This window comes from Artemia franciscana, chromosome 9 (genome assembly GCF_032884065.1).
Source record: "Artemia franciscana chromosome 9, ASM3288406v1, whole genome shotgun sequence".
NCBI classification, from domain to species: domain Eukaryota; kingdom Metazoa; phylum Arthropoda; class Branchiopoda; order Anostraca; family Artemiidae; genus Artemia; species Artemia franciscana.
Genome location: NC_088871.1, coordinates 32,669,577 through 32,693,914, shown reverse-complemented (window position 1 = coordinate 32,693,914; position 24,338 = coordinate 32,669,577). Strand labels below are relative to the sequence as shown.

Genomic DNA, 24,338 nt, shown 5'->3' with positions numbered 1-24,338 from the left:
TGGTAACACTATTTGGATTGTTGTTATTTTAGGTTGACGCTTCACATTTGTCCCAGCCAGAATTTCGACGAAATTACGTTTCTGGTTTAAACACTGCATTCACTGCCCATGTTCATGCTCACTTGTTTCTTCCTGATCTATTACACACCAAAGAACAGCCTCAATAATTCACCATGGATTCCAAATAAAGTTCTAGTCTGGACAGTGCAACTTGGGCAAGTTTTAATATAGAAAGCTCAACTTTCCAGCATTTTCTGCTTTCAGAGACCCTCATTTTTCATCATAAATGTTCCCAGTTACTGGTTTGAAAACTCTTTCGCTTGGGACAGAAGAGGGTGGACAGCAGAGATACTTCCGATTAAGTTGTGCCAGTCTCTTGAAACGACTGGTGTTATTTCGCAACCACTGATTGACAGCCTCAATTGTATACCCTTCCAGTTCCTGATCATTATTATCTGCTGACTCTTCTTCCTTACTCGTTGAAGTTGTAAGTATGTTATCAAACAGGCAGTCAATTACACTTGCTGTGCAACTTGCCTGCAGTCAAATATTAATAACAAATATACTTTGTCTTCATTTGACTCACCTCTGCTGCTCTCTCCACCATGGTCAGGCTTAGCTGGTCGCTCCGCCAACATTGAATTGACAAGCAAAAACTACCTGAGGAAATCTGGCGCCATATCCTGAATAGGTTGCGCACAAAAATGTCCGATAATGATACTGACCCCATATCGGCCAGCCGATATGTCGGTCGGGCCCTATTTATAATATCTGAAATAAAATGATTGCATTTACTTATCATAACTCTTTTAAAGGAGGTAAAGATCAGAAAGGTAGAGAACAGAATAATCAGAGAAACTAGAATATTGCCTACCGAGGGTACATTTATTATGCTTCCCGTGATTAGCAACAATTTTAGGATACCAAATTAATTATCAATCTCGGAAAAAAAACTCCCCACAAAAAGCTTAGAAACCGTATTTTTACTTAGATCTAAAATTATGGTATACATCCTTTCATTCTGACTCTTTTCAGATTATCTGCCAAAGCTGGAATTGTTGTTGGAACATTTTATTTCACTGTTGAGCAAGGGGTTTGGAAAGAAACAAATGAAGCACTAAAGATTTATGAAAGACTAAAGAGCGAAGCTTCAGATATTGATAAATATATACCAGGGGCAAGCAAGCATTTGGAGAGAATCAACCCTCAAAAGGTATCCTCTTTATTTTGGTAAATAAAGAAAATGACAAAAACTACAAAGGCAACACTATTAAAATCAAGTTTAAATTAACTATACGTAACAGAAAATAATGTTATATAAACTGGAAAATAAATTCTATCATTTCAAAAGATATTCTTTCAGCTTGTTCAAATTTTTTTGAACAAGATTTTTCTATGAAAAAGTTTTATCCCATCTTTTTGGAAATTTCTTAATATTGAGATTGGTGTTTGACTATCCAGTTGAAGGGTGACATGAATATCAACGAGGTTAGCTTGTGGCTCTCAAAACAGAGGAAAGGCAATTTTCCCAGATGTTGGTTACTGGCATTAGCTATAAATCACTAAAAAAAATCCTCCTAAGAGCAGTTGGACAAAGGTAAACCCACTCAAAATATAAATTTCTTAAGTTTACCTGTTGATTTTGTCAAAACTGACAAATAAAAATTCAGTTTTGAAAGGTCTATGATAGGCCTTCATTTTTATTATTATTTTTTTTTATGAATTTTTGAGTGTAATTTATCCATCTGTTGAACCTAAAACTGCAGCTATATTAGAAATTTACGAAACAACAGGTAGGCAGTAAATTTTTTTTATTGTAATATGACTAGAAACTACTACTGGAAAAATCATCATTTGGAAAAAAAGATTTGGAGGCATTTGCCTCCTAGAAATAATTGAAAAGGCTCCTTAGGTGAAGATCTTTGTTGTATGATCAGATCATTGCAGTCTTTTTTCCTTTTAAAACTCTGTATTTCCAATTGTGTTTGCTTGTCATATTCTGCTCTTTTAGAAAATTCAAACAGACTCTTTCGGGCATGTACGTATGAATTGGGTGCGAGGAGAGGAGGGAGACTTAAGAAAGATGCAAAAAAGAGACGTGAATTATTAGACCTGAATTTCTCTTGAAATTTTGATTAAACAATCTAAATAAGTTATAAAGAATTTTGGAAAGAAAATATGCTCTAATTACTTCAAAAGGTATATTGGATCTATAAATCAGTTTAGCCGTTGAACCAAAAAACTCGATTTATTAAAATCTCTAGAAATTTAACAATACAAGATTAACCGGTGAAATTCTTGTTTTCATCTTGTCCTCTTGTTATCAACTATACAGAGACGTGCTTTCACTTTTAGTAGTTTTACAAGTATTTTTGTGAATTTTCCAAATTGACACTTTTCATCGTCCAGAAAATATGTATGTGCTTTATGAAACATCATGTGCAAAATTGTACATTATGCAAGTATGAGGTACTTCACTCTTGATTGTGGCCTACCAAAAACACCAAAAACGTCAGTAGCAGTTTTTGTTTTTAATTCTCTAAAATATTATAGAAATGAACCATTTTTATCAATTTTCTGTTTTCTCTCGATCTTTTATTTATCATTCGCGCGTATAATTTAGGAACTAGCCCTAGTCTCTATGCAAAATTTAGTCAATCCCTTAATTCTGCTGAAAATATAATTTAATTGTTATTTTCATAATTAAAAAAAAATTACTTTTTGCCACAACTTCAAAAAACATTGAAATATTAGTCTTATCTGTTTTTGTTTTCTTTGAGAAGTATAATTGGTATTAAGACAAACAAAAAGAGTGTCATTTCTGAAAACCATGCTAACACATACAGTATTTAGACTATATAATAAAAGATACCTGGACCAATCTATTTAAACTTTGGTGTAAAGCATTCGCATCATTGCCTTACTTATTAAGCCATATACCTCTTAAAAGTATATTTCACATTAAAGCCTTTTTATGCCCATTTTATTGCTATAGTTTCTCTTAAAAACAAATTTCAAGCAGGTGTGAAGTTGCTTGTAAAACTAGGGATCAATCTGATTAAGAGAAGTGGTTTCTAATTAAGTTCCAAGATTCACATACTAAGGAAAGGCATATTCGGAATCGGAAATTGGTTTAACTAAAAAAACAGTCAAACAGTGATAATGAGATTTTTAGTGTTTCTAGTAAATCATAGTCATAAATTTGGTATTTGGTGGGCAGAAAGTGCCAATTTTGGTAATTTGGCAAATTCAATATTAAAATAAAAATTCCAAAAAACTAAGTAGAAATTGACATTATAGGAGGCACCTCTATATAGCTGGTAACAAGACGACATTATCAAAGTAAAAATTTAAAAACCGCCATCCGATCGAATATCTAATTCGCTTCTAGAAAATTCGCTTTTATGTTTAAGGGCTCTAAAATTTGGTTGGCCTACCCTAATTTTTGGGAGTGATCAGATTGCTTTAGTTTTTCTGAGACCTGCTCCTAGTTATATATGTTATTTTATCAAAGCTTCGAAAAAATAATTCGAAAAACTTTGTTTTTCGAGTGTGTTCAAACATTTTTCTGTGTTGAAACTGGCTATCTAAAAAAGAAAAGAAAAAAATAGTATGTTTGGTTAATCCAGAGAATAAGTGAGAAGCTTTCAAGCAAACTTAGAATTGCAAGCGAAGTGCTGATTGGGTGATTTGGCTGACCCTTCATATTACAATATTAGCCTCACATTTTTAATCAACAAGCTCAGAAATCTTTAAATACTGACTTTGCTGAAAATCAAATACATTTGTGTAAAATGTGCCAACTGCGTTTTGACCTTTAGACCTTTTAGACCTTTTCGAGATCTTTAGGTGTTTTAGACCTTTTCATTGCAGTATTAGCCTCAGATATATGATCAACACCCTCAGAAATCATTAAGCATGAGAATAAAACATTAGTTTAGAGATGTGTACTTGATGAGTATTGATTTAGAACTTTTAGGTTGTAATCCATAAGCTCAAAAACCTTTTAAATATCAATTTTGTTGACAATCAAACACTGTTTGTGAAATATGAACTTAGTGTGAGGACTGACCTTTCAACGATTTTTAATTTTCGAATCCGTTAAGATCATTCTCTAAATACTACTTGAATGATCGTAAGTCGAAAGAGGTACAACATTTTATTTGTGCCGAGTTGGGTCACAAATCATGGATAAAAATTGCTCCAATAAATCACCGTAATTTTTCTGGTTTATTGCCGTAGTAATTTTGTACTCCCCCTCCCCCTAGCAATATACTGCGTATATGTCAGTCAACTGATTTGTTTGCTTTATTCTTTGCATTTTTGCTTACTTTTGTTTCAATTTTAGGGGATATTTTGGTCAATTTCAGCCCATAAGCCTCTTCCTGCCACCTGGAACCACGGTGTTTATGCAACTTTCAAATTTCTTGATAGACTTCCAGAAAATATTACCCAGTATTCTTATGAAGCCAAAAATAAAGTTTCAGAAATGATAAAATAAATAGCGAAGTGGATAGCATTCCAATTGATTATCTGATGTATAAGGTAATTTTAAATAAATCAGGAGTATTTGTGAAATTGTGTTATTACATATTCTTCTGATAGATAGGTTTATTTTGTACTTCCAATTGAATATGGGAAAAGGACAGTAATGCACAAAACCTCATTTTTCTGGAAGCGAGACAAAATTTTACTTTTAAGTTAGCTGATATTCGCAACAATATTTTATTATGCATTTACTGTCATTGCTATTGCCAATGTTCGTTTACAGTTCCGGATGGAAATTATTACAATAGTCTAATTGTGGGCATTTTAGAGTCGTGGGATATTACTATTTTTCAATTAAACACGTTTGGAAGCAAAAGAGTTAATGCTATATGTAATAGAAGTTGTTAAGTGGTTAGTTTTAACCATGCTGATAATTGAAAAAATTGACTGCCAATATAAGTTAGGCCATCAAAAAAAGTAAAACAAGAACAAACAACGAGAGAGTAAATAAGATTGCTTGTACAGTATTCATTTATCATATAAGGATACTCCCGCTATGCAAATTCTCATTTTATAATTTTTTACTACCCAATTATCAGTTTTCCAAATTCCATTATAAGAAGCTTTGAAAACTCTACAAGGGATGACATCGCTTTTCAGTAATCCTTTCATTTGTCTTGCCGTGGTAGCGGAAAATGACCTCTAATTTGATGTAGATAGTGTTAATAAAGGATTTTCATTTGTGTGTGTATCAGTGGTAGGGGGGGGGGAGTACTTTCCCTGGGTAAGGTGGTCAAAAACAAAAAATGTATTTTTGACCGAAATATTCATACCGTAACTATTTCTATTAACAATTGCTTTTTTTTCACTATTCCCTTTTCATTTTTAGCCCGTTATTCCTTTAAAGTCTAGAGCTTGAATCAATATCGGATGAAAGATTTCTCCTATCCTCCCTGTTTTAAAATGGTATAAAATTGATTTTTTTAGTTCTGTGTTGAGTTATTTATTTATATATATATATATATATATATATATATATATATATATATATATATATATATATATATATATATATATATATACCAGGGTCGCTAATGTTAGAACCGGCGGCCAGTTAGAATATTTTTGATCAGAATAAGTTCATTTTTTAATTATGGAGCAAATGCTTGTAACAAGTCAACTTTTTTGTCAGAAACAATAATATTTATTGCAAATATTTGTAAAATTTTGTATTCTTTGATCTTCCAAGGGAGTTTAGGGTGACATGCCGGGTCGCGTCCCTTCTTCTGCTCCTACAGTTCCCCCATGATAGTTTTTATGCACATGGTCAATATGTTTTCGGTTGTCTGTTTAATGTAACGTCAGACGCCCTATGTGCCTTAAAAAGAACGCCAAATAGGAGTCTGGAGTAGACCAATGAGTGACACTAGATAGACCCCTGACTATATCATATAAAATTAGCCTGTAATATACATATTTTTTTGCTATCTGTATTGTTACATTGTGCAAATTAAGGATGTGTCATGGATTGGAAATCCATGAAATAAGGACTAAAAAATTGAGTCTCCTTTAACAGTTGGGCGTTCCTTTAAAAACCGGCGATGAATGATTTTGGAGCTCAATTAAAATAATAATAATAATAATAATAATTTAATTTTATGTGCTAACTAATGCAAGGTGACTAAAAAAGAACTCCCCAACTTTCACCATAACTTATTCCTTTGTTTTGATTCAGCTGAAGAAAATCTGTTGTAAGTAGTTAGTTCAAGTCGTTATGGTTAAAATTTGTAAATCCTAGAGCTTTTCTTTAGAATTTTAAGACAGCTGTTTTGGATAACACCATATGTTTCCCGATGTGTAGCGCAAAGCTGTCCGTTAGTTTGGAATAGGTCTAGTCGTTTACCCCCGGAAAATACCCTGTGGATTTATCAATTGCTTACAGAAACTCTATGCTATTGGGAAACATACGAATATTTTTGTTGGGGAATTTTCTGTATGGGGGAGGGATTATATTGGGAAATTTAAGGGGAGAAAATTTTTGGGAAAAATCACCCTGAATCTTTTTACAGAATTATTTTAATTCGTGTTTCTTCCTCTTAGGATGCTCAATTTTGCATATGGGAAGAATTTTACGGTGGAATGGTCCAGGTTAAATTTTCAGTGGAGATTAAATTGTCTGGCAAGATTTTTCCACAGAAAATGTGGTTAATATCCACTAAGATGCTGCAAGGTGACACCTCCCTCCTTATTGCACAAAAATATTTATGGCATTTATTTTAATTCACCAAACGTAACTTTAATCAATTTGATCACCACTAGGACACTACTACTCTCAACTCCCCCGTCTCAGCATCAATAATAAAGGCATAGACTGAATGCATGCATAGGAAATGCCAACATTTATCCACATTTTTCGTTGCAAAAATTGGGTCAGACAATTTGATCCCCGCCTAAAGGAAATTCTTCCCATAACTTTTCTTCCCCCCCCCTAACAATTTACCCAAAAATCCCTGATTTTCTGACTATGTCTTGAGGCATAGTTTCCCAAACTATGGGCCACAACCCACCAGTGAATCGCAAGCGAATATTGAGTAGCAGCCACGATCATTAATATCTGTAATGCTCAGATTCCCCAGAGTGGAACTAATTTGTGAGTAGTGGAAATAATTTGTTCTTACTGAAATAGAAAAAAAAAATATCAGTCTTACCAGTATGAATGAAAGACTATCAAGATAAGAAACACGACTTAAAATATTTGTTATTACTTACTACTTACATAACTGTACCAGCAAGTTTTTTTTACAAAGTTATTTCAGTGGGAAGGATGTATTTGTTCCGATTTTCCTTCTAGATTTTCAGCATCAACTTCATTTTTAGTTACTTTTATCGCATTGCGTTTTGTATATTCATTATATTTCATTATATATTCATTATATTCATATTCATTATATTCATTAACCATAGCCGAGAATCCGGCTTCACATAGGTATGAGATAGTAGATAGGGATAGCTCAGAATGGGTAGCTGTGATACATAACTTCTTCTATATACAGAAATTCGTTAGCTTCCAGGAGAAAAGTGCTGATACGGTTAGTATAATTGGATAGTAAAGTCAAAATTTACTTGGAAGGAAAAACTGAATATATTAAATATATAATATATTCTGGATGATGAAATTCATTCTCAAGCTCACTTATTTGGCGGATATTTTTTACCAAATGAAATGAACTCAGTTTTTATTTGCATGGTTCTTACGGATGAGATATTTTTGGAGATCACCTGGTGTGCAAAAAGTTCCAAAGCTGCCAGTATAATTCCGAAAGCTACCGACACTTTAGCAGCACAACTTTGCCCTAATCTAATCCCAAAAATAAATAGAGAATTACTGCTACATTGTAATGTGGCTGTTTTAGTCTACTAATCTTTCACGTTCCAGCTTTCCCATTACCTGCTTTAACTGTAAGTACACCTTCATAGCTACCAACCCTCTTAAGATTCTTTCAACTGAAGAATAAATAATTTGAGAATATATGGCTATGTGTTTGAGATTTGGACAAATATTCACTTTCAGTTGAAGAGAAGTGGAGTAAGTAAAAACTTGTCCACAAGGCCAAAGGATATCAACGGCTTAAAAGTAAGTTATCACATAGCGACATTGAAACTCAATGAGCTTTTAGTTTGACAAGTTTTAAAAAGCAGTAGCATGAGAGCTCACTCGCAAAGCGGGATAGTACGTTACTTCTCTAAATGTATGCTTTAGTCATTCTAATGTACTAATTGAATTTGATACTACTCTTTAGGATTACCAATATCTTTGTCTTGAAGCATTAAAGATCAGGATTGCATAATAGTTTTGATGAGAATATAGGACATAATGGTATTCAAAAAGCAACTAGAAAACTGGGCTTTTGGAGCTAATCTTGTCTACTACTTCACTAATGTGATGAAATTTAGTTTTTGAGCACGATCGGTTGTGCGTAAGAAATGCCACTTCTTCCGTGAACCGAAGTGAACGTCCAAGGCCACTTCAATGAATGGCTTACATGTTTCATTAATAGGGGGACTCTGTCCCTTGATAACTAACTCATTATGAAGAGCATCAGAACTAGCACTAAGGCCACGAGCACGTCTGTCCACAATACTGCCCATACTCTAAACAACAGATTCACATACGACAACACACACAGCACAATAAGAGGTGAAGAAATTCGGGAAAGCCAGTACTGGCTGCTCAAAAATAAGTGAAGCTTTTGTTGTACACTAAGAGAGGTATGCTTAGGATTGCGCTTGCGCTAGAAACACAATCTAACCATGTTTTGTGCTGGTCGAGAACTGTACTTCGTGACAAATTTTGAAAACCCTCTGAATTTGCAAGATCAACCAAGTGTCTAGGTTGATCAGATTTTCCGATCGTCAATTCAACTGAGCTGGTGGGTTAATAATTGCTCAAGCGTTAGAAGTTTTGGAGGTAGACCAATGGCGTAAAAAAAATTTAATGCCCTAATTTGATCTATTCCATAAAATTTCATTCACTTAACCAAAAACTTTGCAGTTGAACCACTCAATCAAGCATCGACGCCCCCTAAAAATATTCCAAGGGCCAGAAGAGTAATGGTGAGGGGAGGAGGAGGAGGGTGATCCATTTGAAGATAAAGGGTTACATGTAAAATAAAATTCTCGAGCAATAAAGAAAAGTACTTAATTTTTGCATACCAAATGAAGCAAAATTAAACAAATTTTAAAAAGGTGAAGATTCCTGGTAAAAAGATCAATTCCTTTAATCGTTGACAAACCCCCCCCCCCCCCACACACACACCCATAATATGCAAAAATATAGCCCATGTTATATAATTCCAATGTATTCTGTCTCCTGTCGCTTGTTTTCCACTGAGCGTAAGCCAACTGTTTCTCAATGTAGACAGATAAAACTGGTTTGTTCTCGAGTTTTGCACAGCGTAAACTTGAGGGTTGGCTGTAAATACATAAGTACCCTTTAATCTATCACACATTCGATTATTATGGATTTAAGATTAATATATTGTGTCCAAAACCTAGAGTAAAAGAAAATAAGACTCAAACCAATTTGCAGAAAGTAAGAGTAAAAGGCATCATCTTAAAGGGTCCATTTAATCTCTTAGTAAAACAATGGTAATATTTTAAAAGAGCATAAAAAAAAGTCTTGAGTAGCGTGTTCGTCTAACTTATAGCTCGACAATGTAAATATCTCCAAATTTATCACGATACCCCCTACTGAATAGGTACCATGCTTTCTCTTACCCATTTTAGAATAGTTTTCCAATCTAACTCCCTTGTATTTTCAGACCTTTGAAAATTAAATAGAATAGCATCAAAATCACTCTGAATGTAAAACGTGTTCAAATGAAATTCTTTAATCCGAGTCACAAGATAATCATTGATGAAAGGGTATTGTCTTATAAACAGTATGCCTTTACTAGCATAAGAAGAAAAGTCAGTAATTCAATTATCTATGTCTGTTTTTTCATGTGTAGTAAATTATTGAGACAAAAACTTTGGAAAGAAGTCAAAAATTGTCAAGTTAAGTGAAAGTTAGTTACTAGAGGTGTATTGTCAGTAGTGATTAATCACTAGGGGTGGCAACCCTGAACGAAAGGGGATTTTCGGGGAACCGATTTTTTTGAGAAGATAGATTTTGGGGACATCCCCGAACATTCGGGGATAGTGGAAGCACTGGCATTTTTAGACAAAATTTACCAACAAATTTTTACTAGGCCATGAAAACTGCCAAGTAGTATTGCTATTATACTACTCCACTTATTGGATGGTCCTCTCCCCCCCCCAATATGCAAATATATAGCCAAATTTTATAAGTCCAATGTATTCTATCACCTGTCACTTGTCTTTGTTTGCTATGAAACCGGTTTTGTGAGATCTGACCTAAGCGTAATTCTTTAGTGTGTTTCGTTTAGTTAGCAAGTACCAAATTTAAAAACTCACTACTTGATTATAATTCCTTATTGTTTAAGTTATAAAATAAAGAGGCATTGATTCAGAATGACCCGCTTAAAAAACAGTTTACAAATCTTTTGAAAATTGCCATGTTTACTTTAAGTCGTTAGCATCACTCTTGTTTAAAATCGTGCACCTGTGAAATGAACCAACTGGTACAAAATCAATATCCAGAAAAGCGCATGGAAAATGTATAATTTGGGTTGTATACTTGAGTGTTAGGGATGAGGGAGTCAGGTACGGAAAATTTCCAAAGCTGCTGTCAGCCAGTAGCAGAATTCGACAGACTTCCAAAAGCTGTCGACACTTTAGCAGCATAACTTGTTTTCTGACAGCCTTTCTTTGAGCAAAAATTATTTTTATATATAAAAATAGTATTTTCAGATAAAATCTGCCAACAAATTTGAAAACTGTCAAGTAATATTTCTACGTCGCTAACTCACTTTTTGCAAGGCGGGAGATCACTATAAAATTCAAGTGCTTATGAAAAAGCTTATGCTGTAGAAAAATTGCATTGATAGTGGCAAGTATGATTGTTTTGAAACACTTGGAACTTTTACTATTGCAAATCAAATGTAGCCTGAGATGAACATATTGTCCGTAATTTCCAGTCATTTCTCGCTTAAAAATAATTTTGACGGACTATTTTGAGGAAGAGATGAAAAAGTTTAGCTGGATTTGTAACCCGTGTCAAGACGACTTTTCAACTAGGCAACTAGTATGTAAAGGTCAGAAAAATGCTTAAAATCTGATTGGACCTTGATTATGTCAAAATTAGAAATTGGTGGTTCATAAACTTTTGCCCAATTAAAAGCTGGTGCTTGCCCAATTCTGTCAAACTAATATTGGATATAATTTACATTGCAAACTAATTGTAATATTGGGAGTTTTATGGCCCCCACTATTGATCGGCGATTTTCAAGAAGTGACATGGGCACTTTTTTCCTCTCTACTCCTCCCCCCCCCTCAGGAATAACCTATTGTTGTAATGGTTTTGGATATAGGACAGAGTTGATAATGCGCTATCTATTATTTCATATTCAAAAACTACGATAAACTTAACTACATAGATTACTGCCGAAGTTATAATCGTGTGTGGCCACCCATTAGAATTGAAATATGCTTAAATTCTTAAATATTCTAGCCTATAGGCTTTAAAAGGTTTCATCAAATTGAAAACTGTCAAGTAATATTTCTACGTCGCTAACTCACTTTTTGCAAGGCGGGAGATCACTATAAAATTCAAGTGCTTATGAAAAAGCTTATGCTGTAGAAAAATTGCATTGATAGTGGCAAGTATGATTGTTTTGAAACACTTGGAACTTTTACTATTGCAAATCAAATGTAGCCTGAGATGAACATATTGTCCGTAATTTCCAGTCATTTCTCGCTTAAAAATAATTTTGACGGACTATTTTGAGGAAGAGATGAAAAAGTTTAGCTGGATTTGTAACCCGTGTCAAGACGACTTTTCAACTAGGCAACTAGTATGTAAAGGTCAGAAAAATGCTTAAAATCTGATTGGACCTTGATTATGTCAAAATTAGAAATTGGTGGTTCATAAACTTTTGCCCAATTAAAAGCTGGTGCTTGCCCAATTCTGTCAAACTAATATTGGATATAATTTACATTGCAAACTAATTGTAATATTGGGAGTTTTATGGCCCCCACTATTGATCGGCGATTTTCAAGAAGTGACATGGGCACTTTTTTCCTCTCTACTCCTCCCCCCCCCCCTCAGGAATAACCTATTGTTGTAATGGTTTTGGATATAGGACAGAGTTGATAATGCGCTATCTATTATTTCATATTCAAAAACTACGATAAACTTAACTACATAGATTACTGCCGAAGTTATAATCGTGTGTGGCCACCCATTAGAATTGAAATATGCTTAAATTCTTAAATATTCTAGCCTATAGGCTTTAAAAGGTTTCATGTACTCTTCAGAAGAGAGGGAATGTGAAACCTACTGGCTCCAAAAAAAGGTATGGTTCTGACTAAAAAATTCCCATGAATTGGGCTTACTGTTAACTAGAATTTAAGGTTGAATTCTAGACCTAGTTTAGTACAGAAATCACATACTAAAAAAGTGCTTTGATAGAATTTTACTGACTTTTAGTACTCTGAATAATTGCTACCATTCCAATAGCTCGTCTTTGCTATGACTTGAGTGTCTTATGTTTGTGTTAAAAACTCAGTGCCAGTTAAGGTTAAAAGAAATTTGCTGTTCTATTCCCCATTCAAAACTCCTTCTTATTGTAATAAATACTGCCCTCACAAATTATGTCCTAGCATCTTCCCCCTAATGGTTCCAGATACAGCCCTATGGTAGCCCTAATGCTCCCAGCACCCAGAGACTGCCTAATCTTGGAAAAAACATTGTGATTGAAAAATGTAATTATTGGTAAAATTCCTGACAAGCTACTTTTTAATATCTTGGAAAGTGGTAAGGCTGAGAAAATGAAACTTTCAGAGGTAGACCTACAGACTAAAGTATATTGTGGGAAGGTAAGGCCTACCAACCTCCACTTCTTCTCCCTCTAAAGGCTACTGACATTTGATGGTCTTTAAAAATCTTTATGTTGTAAACATAAAACCTTGCAAAATAGATCTTCTGTTTAAATTAAGTACAAGAAAGGTATTTTTGGCTTCACAACTTTGTTTAATGATCTAATACATTTCTTAAATTCAGAAAAACCCATTGATATGGCTTAAAGTTTTACTCAATGAATATTAATTGCTTATTCAGAAATGAAACTAGAGAAAAATAAATTAAAAAGTAAGGTATAATGTTGTTTTGTATATATCCTAACAGGTAGGCTATAGACTTGTTAAGTAGCCTATTTAAATTTCTAAGATATATAAATCAGAAAAGGTGTGACACATTAGCTTGAAAGTACCATGCTGGAGTATGATTTTGGTCTTGGATTCATTACTGAATATTTTATATTCCTAACCTCCACCTTCCAAGATGGCAAAAAGTAGCTTGTCTAGAATTTTATACCAAATTTATCTTTTGTAAATGTGGTCCACAGGTTCCCAGTATTTACTATAATGTAGTTTCAGATTATTAGATTGGATGATGTTTAGGATTATGCTAGATAAGACTGGCTAGCTACAATCTGGGAAAACCTTTTTTTTCTTAACATAAAACCATCAAAAGCTACCCTTACATTCTAGCCTATTTAACTACAATTATTCTGCTTTGTAGCACTTGTCTTAAACCAAATGTATTCATTATAGAGAGGTTGTCAGTGGTTTAGATGTGTCTTCCTTATTTTAAACCCCATGTCCAAGGTTAGGCAGTACTTTCCAAGTTTAGGTTCAAGCTTAAAGTATACCTTTAAGGTTAACCTTTTGTAACTTTGAAAAAAAATATGTTTCCTTTGATTTGGTTTGAGTCCATTTTTCTATGACTATAACCTTCAAAAACATAATCCCAATAATTCTAATAGAAATTTAAGCCACTGGATCTTTTTTCAAATTTTAAGATATATTTTTCTAAATTCTATAAACCCTGTAAATCAGGAATGAGCAAATATACCAGTTTCAATACAATTTCCTTGGGCCTCATTTTACTATTGGTCTCTCTCTTGAAGTTTCAGTTTTATGATGCAAAGTTTGTCCAAGTTCATCTAGTGCCCAAATTCATCTGTCCATCTAGTGAGAGGGGAATAGGTGGGTGTAGGTGCATCAATGACTTCCCCAGGTTTGATTAAGAATTTTATTCATCTAGCTCTATTACTTTCAAAGATAACAAATAACCCATATTTAAGAATTTCACCCACTGATTCAATATATTGGTTATCTCTGCCTGAAGAAACAGTTTATATTTCTTGCAGTACAGTATCACACAACTACCTCCTTTGAATATCCCACCCCTATTCTTTTAAAGTTTGAACTGTTTTCTGTTGAGGATATTGTTGCATAGATGTTGCCTTTATGCCTATAAGTTTAGAAAATAGCATCTTTAGGGCTGGCTAGCCCTCACCACTTGAATATAACATTTGTTCAGTTGATGTCTTGCTAGCTCTAAAATTTCTCAGTGCCAAGGCTAAGTTAAGTAAAGTTAAGGTTCCCCAATGCCAAGGCTAAGTTTATAAAGTATTTTCCCATGAGGGGGTGAGGGGTAGCTTAAAGGGAACTGCAAGATACTTAGTCAAACACTGCCCTTCCTCTGATTTCATTTTATCAGTAGTTCTTACCAAAGAAGTAGGGTCTGAAGTAGAAGAGAATTGAGTACCCTGGGACATGTTCAGCTTCAAGATGTATATCTCAGGTATTTGTGACTCAATTTTACTGAATCACCCAGCTCTGAGTAGCCTATTTACTTGCCATTTTAGGATTATTTTTTTTTACAAGTTTATAACAGAGGTTGAGCCTATTTGTTTTCTCAATGTACTGATTTTGTCCCATAGTACCAATGAGCAAGGTACTATGGGACAGTTGCATTGTACTTTGGAACACAGTTGTAAATACAAATTTGCTTTCAGTTATTTAAAAAAAAATATAAAACATAAAAAAACTTTTCAGTTTCATATCAAAAATGTTACAGGGGGGTTTCTTTGGAAGAGGCATTTAAGGGACATACAAATCTAAACATAGGAGCAGGGTAGCTTAGGGATATAGACTCTAAAATAAGAGGGCTCTAAAATAAATCCCTGTAACCATGGAGATAGAATCATTACTGTGATGTTCAGGTCTCCTGAGTTAATGCAGATTTTAGTCTAAAGACAATTATTGACAAAAACTTTATTTTCTTACTTCATATACAACTTAAGATAAAATGACTTCAATATGTGTTAGCTGTGTGTTGTGCATCAAATGACAAAACTTTACTGAATACTCTCCTGGCTTCCAGGGCTGCCTTGTATATCCAGAATCAATCCGGATTTCTAAATTTAGCACTGGGTAGATTGACCTCAGAAATGTAGCAATACAACTGTTCTTTTTATTATCCAACATATGGTCTAACCTCCTCACAAAAGATTTCTTTTTACAATGAGGATTTTCACCTCTAGTTTGTTGACCAAACCAGTAATAGAAATCTGGTTTCTAATTCGCTTATTCAAAAGTTACATTTTTGAATCTAATTTGATAGTTTAATAAGTATCATTTTTTGCTTGCTGTAAAACTTGTGCCAAAAGCATGAATCCTATGAAATGATGAATTTTAACTTTAAAATCTTTAGATGTTAAAATATTCTTACTTTATAACTTTCTAAAGTGAACAAATGAAAAATTTGGTTCTGTGTTCTGTAGGGAGAGGGGGGTTGTATGTCACATATCCCCTTTCCCACTATAGATTGACGCCCTTGTCAATCAGATCATCCCCTTTCCTTAAATTTTACCTTTCTTAAAATTCTTTATTGTCAAATAAATATTTTTATTTTAATTCTTTCACCTCAAAATGATTAATTAAAGAAAATCTTGATTTATATATTCCTACACCTTGTATTGACCCTACACCTTACACTTAAATTACATTAATACATCACTTGACATCAACAAGGTTTACACATGAATGCCTGATTCCAATTGTTTGTTTTTATTAGAATTTTTATCTATTGTATTTAGTTTTAAATACATTAAGGTATTCTAGCATTACCCAGGTATTCTAAGATTAAGGCGTACAAATACATTAAAATTATATAATAAAGATCGCACTGACACCTTTACATAATTTAAATTTATATTTAATATTGGCAATTTTTTTGTATTGTTCATCACTTATTGTTAGAATGATAGTTTCACACCTATTCATAATTTTTATATTTTTGCCCATTTCACTAATTGAACTGATGTCTAAGGATAATGTCATTTTTCAGTCTTTTACCTCAAAGCATATTTACTGCTTGAGACTTTGGCAATTGTTGAAGTTTATTTTAATTTTACGCTTTCTGACAAAATGGGAAGTGCGGGACCCGGGACACCTATCCCCTAGCAATTTTAGTACAATATTACAGCTGGTACTACAGCTCTTCTGTTCTGCTTCCGCTCTCTTCTGCATTTGTATTGTTCTTAAAGCGTTTGTTGATTGTTTAATGAGTCAAGAGCTAAGGTAATTCTTAAGACCTTACTTGGCAGTTGTTGCACAAATTATAAAATTAGGATTAAGTTGTTTTCTTCCAAATCTTCATCTGTGTTTGTGACGTTGCTAAAGTCAGATATTTGTGAGCCTTTTAAAACTGGAGCTACCAAGAGCTAGGCGGCGTTTGATGTCAGAGGTATGACAGTTGTCCGCTGTGAGGAGACTGACCAGGTAGACGAATTAGTCGACCGTTTCAACTGGCTGGCCGTCAATCATTATGGAAGGAGTAGCTGCTTTTTTTTGGCGTGACGTGACCATAACTTTCGTTTTTTTTGCGTTAATTTGCATGCCAAAAGGTTTTGTGGCTTTGTTGAGACAGTCTGCTTGTCTTTGGAGATCAGCGGCCGTTGTAGAGAGCTGGTCGATGTCATCAGCATAGGCGAGCTTGTTTACTAGGACTCCACCTATTTTGGCTCCATGTTCGTCTGGTATCAGTGACAGTATGGCATGAAGAAACAGGTTGAACAGGTGGGGCGACAGAATACATCCTTGTAAAACTCCCGAGGATGTTGAGAATTCATCAGAGAGTCCATCAGTGGTGAGTATCCGGCTTCTGGATTGGCTGTATATATTCTCAATAATCGTGACGATTTGGTGGGGGATACCGTAATGTCTTAGGATGTGCCACAGACCTTTCCTCCAGATTAAATTGAAGGCTTGCTGAACGTCAATAAAGAGATGATATAGGTCTCTGTTGAACTCGACAAAGCGTTCCATGAGCTGGCGAACGGTGAAGATTTGGTCAATGGTCGATCGTCCCGGTCAAAAGCCAGCTTGGTATTCACCCAGAACGGAGGTTGTAATTGCTTGGATTCTATGTAGGAGAGTTTTGGTCAGTATTCTAGTTTGATGACTGGTCAAGCTGATTGGGCGGTAGTTCTCACACTCTCTTCTTGAGCCTTTTTTTGTGGATTGGGACCACTGCTGCCTTACACCATAGCTGTGGGACGTGGCCCATTGACCATGCGGCTGACACAACTTTGTGGTACAATTTGGCGACGTCCTCTGAGTCAATGTTAATTAGTTCAGCAGTGATACCTTCCAGTCCTGGGGCCGTCCCTCGTTTCAGGGATCTTATCGCTGCCTCAGTTTCTGATTTTAAGAGTGGTGGTGGAGGTTTTCGATCATTAATGGGGAAGGAGTTTAGGATGCTGGGATCAGCAATGATCTGCGGATTTAATTTATCTTCAAAATATTCCTTCCATTGCTTGAGCTTCATTTTTGTGTCATTGATGGGATTGTTTTGTTTGTCTAGGATTGCTGTGGAGATGGGATCTTTCCTGCTAGACAGTTCACGAACTGTTTTGAAGAGTTTTTGACTGTTTCTGTTCCTAAACTGGGTTTCGCATTCCTTGCATTTCCCGGTAACCTGGTTACGCAAGGCCTTTCGGACTTCCCGTTCGATTCTCCTTTTGAGATATTTATAAGTGTCTCGGCTGCATGGGTCAGCTTTGTTGTTGCAGAGACGCTTTTGGTTACATAGTTGGATTATTTCTTCAGTAATTCACGGCTTTTCGTCTTTCGTTTTCCTCCTGAAGACAGCATTTGCTGTCTCCAAAACTGCAGAAGTTGCATGCTCAGCCAGTTGATCAATCTCTTCGACAGTGGTGAGGGAAGTGAAGTTCTCTAGGATAGCTCGGAATTTTGACGATAGGCTGGTGGTATAGGCGCCTTTTTTTATGGGGTCGCGACGCAGCTCTGTCCGGAATCTAGAGATTCTTGTCGTCTTAGGGAGTCGTTTCAGTCTTAGCTCAAGTTTGGACATCAGGAGTGAGTGATCCGAATCAAAGTCTGCACCAGGAAGGGATACAGTATCCATTATTGAGGACTTCCAGCGTTTAGATATCAGCACATAGTCTATCATGTTTTCAGTTACTCTGTCAGGGGATCTCCAGGTGACCTTACGGCGGTGTCTGTGTTTAAAGGCGGTGTTAGTTATATACAGGTCGTTTTCTCTAAAGACACTAATTAGCCTTTCACCTCTTCCGTTCAGTCGGCCGTGGCCATGCAGTCCCATTACATCTCTCTGATCAATCTGATCTTTGCCCATGATAGCGTTGAAGTCGCCCATGACGATGAGTATATCTTTCTTTGGTGTTTGGTTGGTGACACTTTGAAGTTGAAAGTAGAACTGTTCGCATTCTTCATCGCTTCGGGCAGAGTTGGGAGCATATACCTGGACGATGGTAAGGTTTGACACGATTCCCTTTAGTCTAATGGTTGCTATCCTTTCTGATACGGGCGTGAAGGAGATCAGCGTCTTTTTTGTAGTTGGTGAGAGGATGAATCCAACACCCTGTCTCTGAGTGCCATCGGTGTGTCCCGAGAGTAGGAGGGAGGTTCCAGAGATAGTTTCTTCACTGGTTCGGGGGAGGTGTGTCTCAGATAGCCCAACTAAGTCCCACTTGTATCGGTTTAGTTCTCTCAGTAGTAGATCCATTTTTCCTGGTTTGGCTAGAGTCTGGGTGTTGAGTGTTCCTATGTTGAGTACAGTTTTAGTGGCGATGAGTCGCAGGGTATCCTCATCCCGTCCAGGGGTCGTCTTAGGCCTATTATGATCGTCGGCTTCCCCGTACGCGGTAGCATGTTCGTCGGTTTCCCCGTACGCGGTAGCATGTTCTTCGGCTTCCCTGTACGCGGTAGTATGTTCAATATTACTTCAATTCGCCATCATCATCATCATCATCATCAAATTGCTAGGTTCGTCGGTTTCCCCGGAGGCGGTAGTAATTCTGCTTTGATTTATAGAGCCCATAATTCATTTGTTAAAAGGAGAGGTTTCAAGGCTGGTTAGGAGACGGCGGTAAGCCACTCCTCTCCGTCAACTTGCAGAGGCTGTTGTTCGTCGCTGAATTTTCCGCCCTTTCGCAGTTGTCCCCCTGAAGAGGATCCTCCCACGATGATAATCTGCCCTACCATACGATTTTACCCATTGTTGGGAGAAGGTTTGAAGCTGACGGGACATATCCACACGCCGGTGGGCCCAGCTCAGTCTACATCAGAGGGGCCTTCTTCCTCCTCCTCCTGAATTTATGTCCCCCAGGCGAGGGTATCTCAGTTATATTTTAGGACCCCCAGGGGCTGGGTCCCCCCTTGGTCCGCGCCTCCGTCACCACCGGAGGTACCCTGCATATCTGCAAGGCTTTCCCCTATCCGCCACCTGGGGACGCGCTGAGTGGCCTGGGGTGGGCCCCTACCGAGAAGGTGACTCAGTAGGTACTCAGTCACTTGATCAGAAGTAACGAATATGCATAATGTAAAAAAAATATTAATTGGAACTGCAATTTTGGGTGTTGCAGTATCCATTTGTGTTGCTTGTGTTAGAAAATATATTGCTAAAAAAAAAAAAAGATCTCAGAAGTGTCACCTAGGATATGGAGTTGCAGAAAGAATCAAAGAAAATGTTGGAGAAGGTTTCTGAACCTGTTGTTGAAACCCTAGCTGCCAATAGTATGAAGAGACAGGAGGCAAACAAAGTTGCTGCAAAGTCTGGAAATTCAAAGGAAGAACTCAGAACAGCCACCGAGGCTATGGAGTTGCAAAAAAAATTTGATGAGGAAGGATTCGTTGAAGATTTTCAAAAAGGTGAGCCAAAAAAATTTAACGACAACCTACCAATGCTCTCATAGTCTAAAATACTGGAAGGGAATAAAAAAATGCTGGAGAAACTTGCTAAAAAAAAAAAAAAAGATCTCAAAACTGTCACCGAGGATATGGAGTCGCAGAAAGAATCAGAGAAAATGTTGGAGGTTTCTGAACCTGTTGTTGAAACCCTAGCTGCCAATAGTATAAAGAGACAGGAGGCAAACAAAGTTGCTGCTAAGTCTGAAAATTCAAAGGAAGAGACAGAAGTGGAAAAGACACCAGTTGTCGAAGATTTTGATGAGGAAGGATTCGTTGAAGATTTTCAAAAAGGTAAGCCAAAAAAATTTAACGACAACCTACCAAAGCTCTCACAGTCTAAGCTACTGGTTGGAGTTGAAAAAGTTAAAAAAAATGAGAAAAGGCTGGAGAAAGTTTCTGAACCTGTAACCGTAGCTGCTAAAAGTTTGAAGAGACAGGAGGTGAGTGCATTGAAAGATGATGCCCAGAGAAAAATAAAACTGGGAATAGATGAAAAAGACGCCAAATAAAAAAAAAGAATAAATGCGAACAAAGTTGCTGCAAACTCTAAAACTTCAGAAAAAGAGAAACAAGCGGAAAAGACACCAGTTGCCGAAAATTTTGACGAGGAAGGATTCGGTGAAGATTTTCAAAAAGGTGAGCCTAAAAAATTTAACACTGACCTACCAAAGCTCTCACGCAAGGATAAAAAGAAAGAGCAGGCAAACAATAAGAGTAAAATTGCAACATCTAAAATGGAAAGTTCCGGCGCTAGTGCATGTGAGGAGGTCTTTTCTCTGTCTCCGGTACAACAATTTGCTAATGGCCGAGGCAAAATTGAAATTGGTGATATAAAGATTGACTGTTTGTCAATTGAAGCTGGTAGCCTTGAGATTTTGTCAAATGCTTCGTTTTCAATAGCAATGGGCAGAAGGTATGACCTTGTTGACCGAAATGGATCTGGCAAGACAACATTGCTTCGTCATATTGCTGAGAAAAAACTTCAAATTCCACCTCATATTGACGTATTACTTTGTGAACAGGAAGTTGTAGCTGATGAAAAAACACCAGTTACAATTATTCTGAATGCAGACACTGAACGCTGTAAACTAATGGAGGAAAGACAAAAACTTAAAACGTATCAAGAAAAAAATGGGGAAAATATGGAAAAAATCACGGAGCGACTTCACTGTATAAACAGTGAATGGAAAGCAATTGGAGCTGACTCAGCAGAACCTAAGGCCCGTCGACTTCTTTCTGGTCTTGGATTTGATTCCTGAAATGCAAAACAAGACTTCAAAAGACTTCTCTGGTGGCTGGCGGATGAAGATATCGCTCGCACGAGCCTTATACTTAGAACCAACTCTTTTGTTGCTCATCCGCTACATCAGCCACATCTGCTCGTCAGCTACATCCGACCTGCGATCTCCCATTCTTGAAATGGATATGCACTGATACGAATGGACAATGCACTCACCTCCTGTCTCTTCAAACTTTTAGCAGCTATGGTTACAGGTTCAGAACCCTTCTCCAGCCTTTTCTCATTTTTTTCATTTTTTCGAACTTTTTCAACTCCAACCAGTAGCTTAGACTGTGAGAGCTTTGGTAGGGTGTCGTTAAATTTTTTAGGCTCACCTTTTGAAAATCTTCACCGAATCCTTCCTCGTCAAAATTTTCGGCAACTGGTGTCTTCTCCGCTTGTTTCTCTTTTTCTGAAGTTTTATAGTTTGCAGCAACTTTGTTCGCATTTATTCTTTTTTTTTGATTTGGCGTCTTTTTCACCTATTCCCAGTTTTATTTTTTTTGGGCATCATCTTTCAATGCATTCACCTCCTGTCTCTTCAAACTTTTAGCAGCTACGGTTACAGGTTCAGAAACCTTCTCCAGCCTTTTCTCATTTTTTTCATTTTTTCTAACTTTTTCAACTCCAACCAGTAGCTTAGACTGTGAGAGCTTTGGTAGGTTGTCGTTAAATTTTTTTGGCTTACCTTTTTGAAAATCTTCAACGAATCCCTCCTCATCAAAATCTTTGGCAACTGGTGTCTTTTCCACTTCTGTCTCTTCCTTTGAATTTTCAGACTTTGCAGCAACTTTGTTTGCCTCCTGTCTCTTCATACTATTGGCAGCTAAGGTTTCAACAACAGGGTCAGAAACCTCCAACATTTTCTCTGATTCTTTCTGCGACTCCATATCCTCGGTGACAGTTTTGAGATCTTTTTTTTTTTTTAGCAAGTTTCTCCAGCATTTTTTTATTCCCTTCCAGTATTTTAGACTATGAGAGCATTGGTAGGTTGTCGTTAAATTTTTTTGGCTCACCTTTTTGAAAATCTTCAACGAATCCTTCCTCATCAAATTTTTTTTGCGACTCCATAGCCTCGGTGGCTGTTTTGAGCTCTTCCTTTGAATTTTAAGACTTTGCAGCAACTTTGTTTGCCTCCTGTCTCTTCATACTATTGGCAGCTAGGGTTTCAACAACAGGTTCAGAAACCTTCTCCAACATTTTCTTTGATTCTTTCTGCGACTCCATATTCTCGGTGACACTTTTGAGATCTTTTTTTTTTAGCAATATATTTTCTAACACCAGCAACACAAATGGATACTGCGACACCCACAATTGCAGTTCCAATTAATATTTTTTTTTTACACTATGCATATTCGTTACTTCTTATCAAGTGGTTGACGAATCCGGAATCACAAGTAATATAGTGAAAACGACGTCATGGTTTTTCCCCATCTGTGATGTCATAAAAAATTATTTTTTTCATATGCTCTACTATGATATTCAGACACAACATGACGTCACTTTGAGGGTACTGCCATGAAGTATGCAAAAGAATGATATTAATCGAAGATGTCAACCGTTCTCTAATGAGCCTTTTTCAAAGAAATTTTTGTTCCTAATTTGTTCCTAAAAGTTGGTGCTTTAAATAGTGAGCTGTCTAGGTTTTTGATTAATTTCCTTACATTTTTATACATAAATAAAACCTGGTTTTTTGAATTATCAATATTTTTCATTGCGTTGTTTGTAATGTCTTCAATTTCCTGGTATTATTTTGTGTTCTTTATTTTTTGCTTTTTCTGGAGTACCTTATAGCTAGGGCTGTTAGGGTACTCTCCAAACAATGCTCAGAAATCTACGAGACAAAAACCGGTGTGCACTTTTTTTGACTCCCGTGTGGCAACACTAATCCATCAAATAGGAGAACTTTTTTTTTCAATATATTGACAATGCAAAATTAACTTTTTGTTTTTAAATATTCCTATTTCTTATATGCCTTTGATTGTTTTTCCTCCTTTTTTTTATAGTTAAAGACTGTAATAAATTCATAAGTTTATTATTCCATATTCAAAAATAAACAAATAAATCAAACAACATCATCGCGCTGGAGAAAACCTAGGAGGGTTTTTGTTCACGCGAAAGCCCACGTAACTACTTACTTATTGATTCAGCTGTTTATTAAACATCAGCCATTTAATTACAATCTTTATATATAAACTATACCCTATACACAAGAAAAAAGTATATAAATCAGTAACTGAATTAAAAATAATATATAAACAAAAATATAAAAGAAAAATAATAATAACAAATTCAATCTCCGATACTCCCTCCTCCCCTTCCCACCCTTGCCTTTCAACCCCACCTTTTTCCCTGCCCATCCTACCCTTATCTCTCCAGCTCCTATTCCTCTCCAACCCACCCTAACAGCCAAATAAAATTGAACAATTTTTCCCAAAAAAATAATCTTTTAAATTCTTTTTAAACCGAGGTAAGTGTTCCACCACCCTACTGCTCAATGGTAGCTGATTCCATACAGATGGACCAAGATGTTTCATTGAAAATGAATACCTGGTACCACAACTCAAATCAACAACTATATTATCACTTTGCCTAGTTCCATAATTATGCAGGTCACTATTAATTTGATAAAACTCTTAAAAACATCAGGGGTTAAACCATTCATACACTGAAACATAAGTAATATTCTATTATGTGACATATTTTTCATTATGTGGTAGTTCTTTGTTTTCACTAATTGCTTTTAAAATACTCAAACATGATTTGGTTAATTTTTTTAAGCTAGCATCATAACAAAGTAATTTTATTTAGTAATTTTTAGTAATTCTTTTAGTAATTTCTCTCAGATTCTTCAATTTTATCTCTG

The 24,338-nt window shown here is 35.9% G+C and overlaps 1 protein-coding gene across 1 annotated transcript in view; it reads left to right on the top strand.

The window, feature by feature from the left end:
* The first annotated feature begins 1,014 nt into the window (after window positions 1–1,014).
* Window positions 1,015–24,338, top strand: part of LOC136031289 (solute carrier organic anion transporter family member 1C1-like) — a 178,652-nt gene continuing 155,328 nt past the window's right edge. Inside the window, exons 1-2 of the transcript XR_010618488.1 lie at window positions 1,015–1,213; window positions 4,349–4,545. The gene's annotated coding sequence lies outside the window, so the exon portion shown is untranslated. The remainder of the gene's footprint in view (window positions 1,214–4,348; window positions 4,546–24,338) is intronic.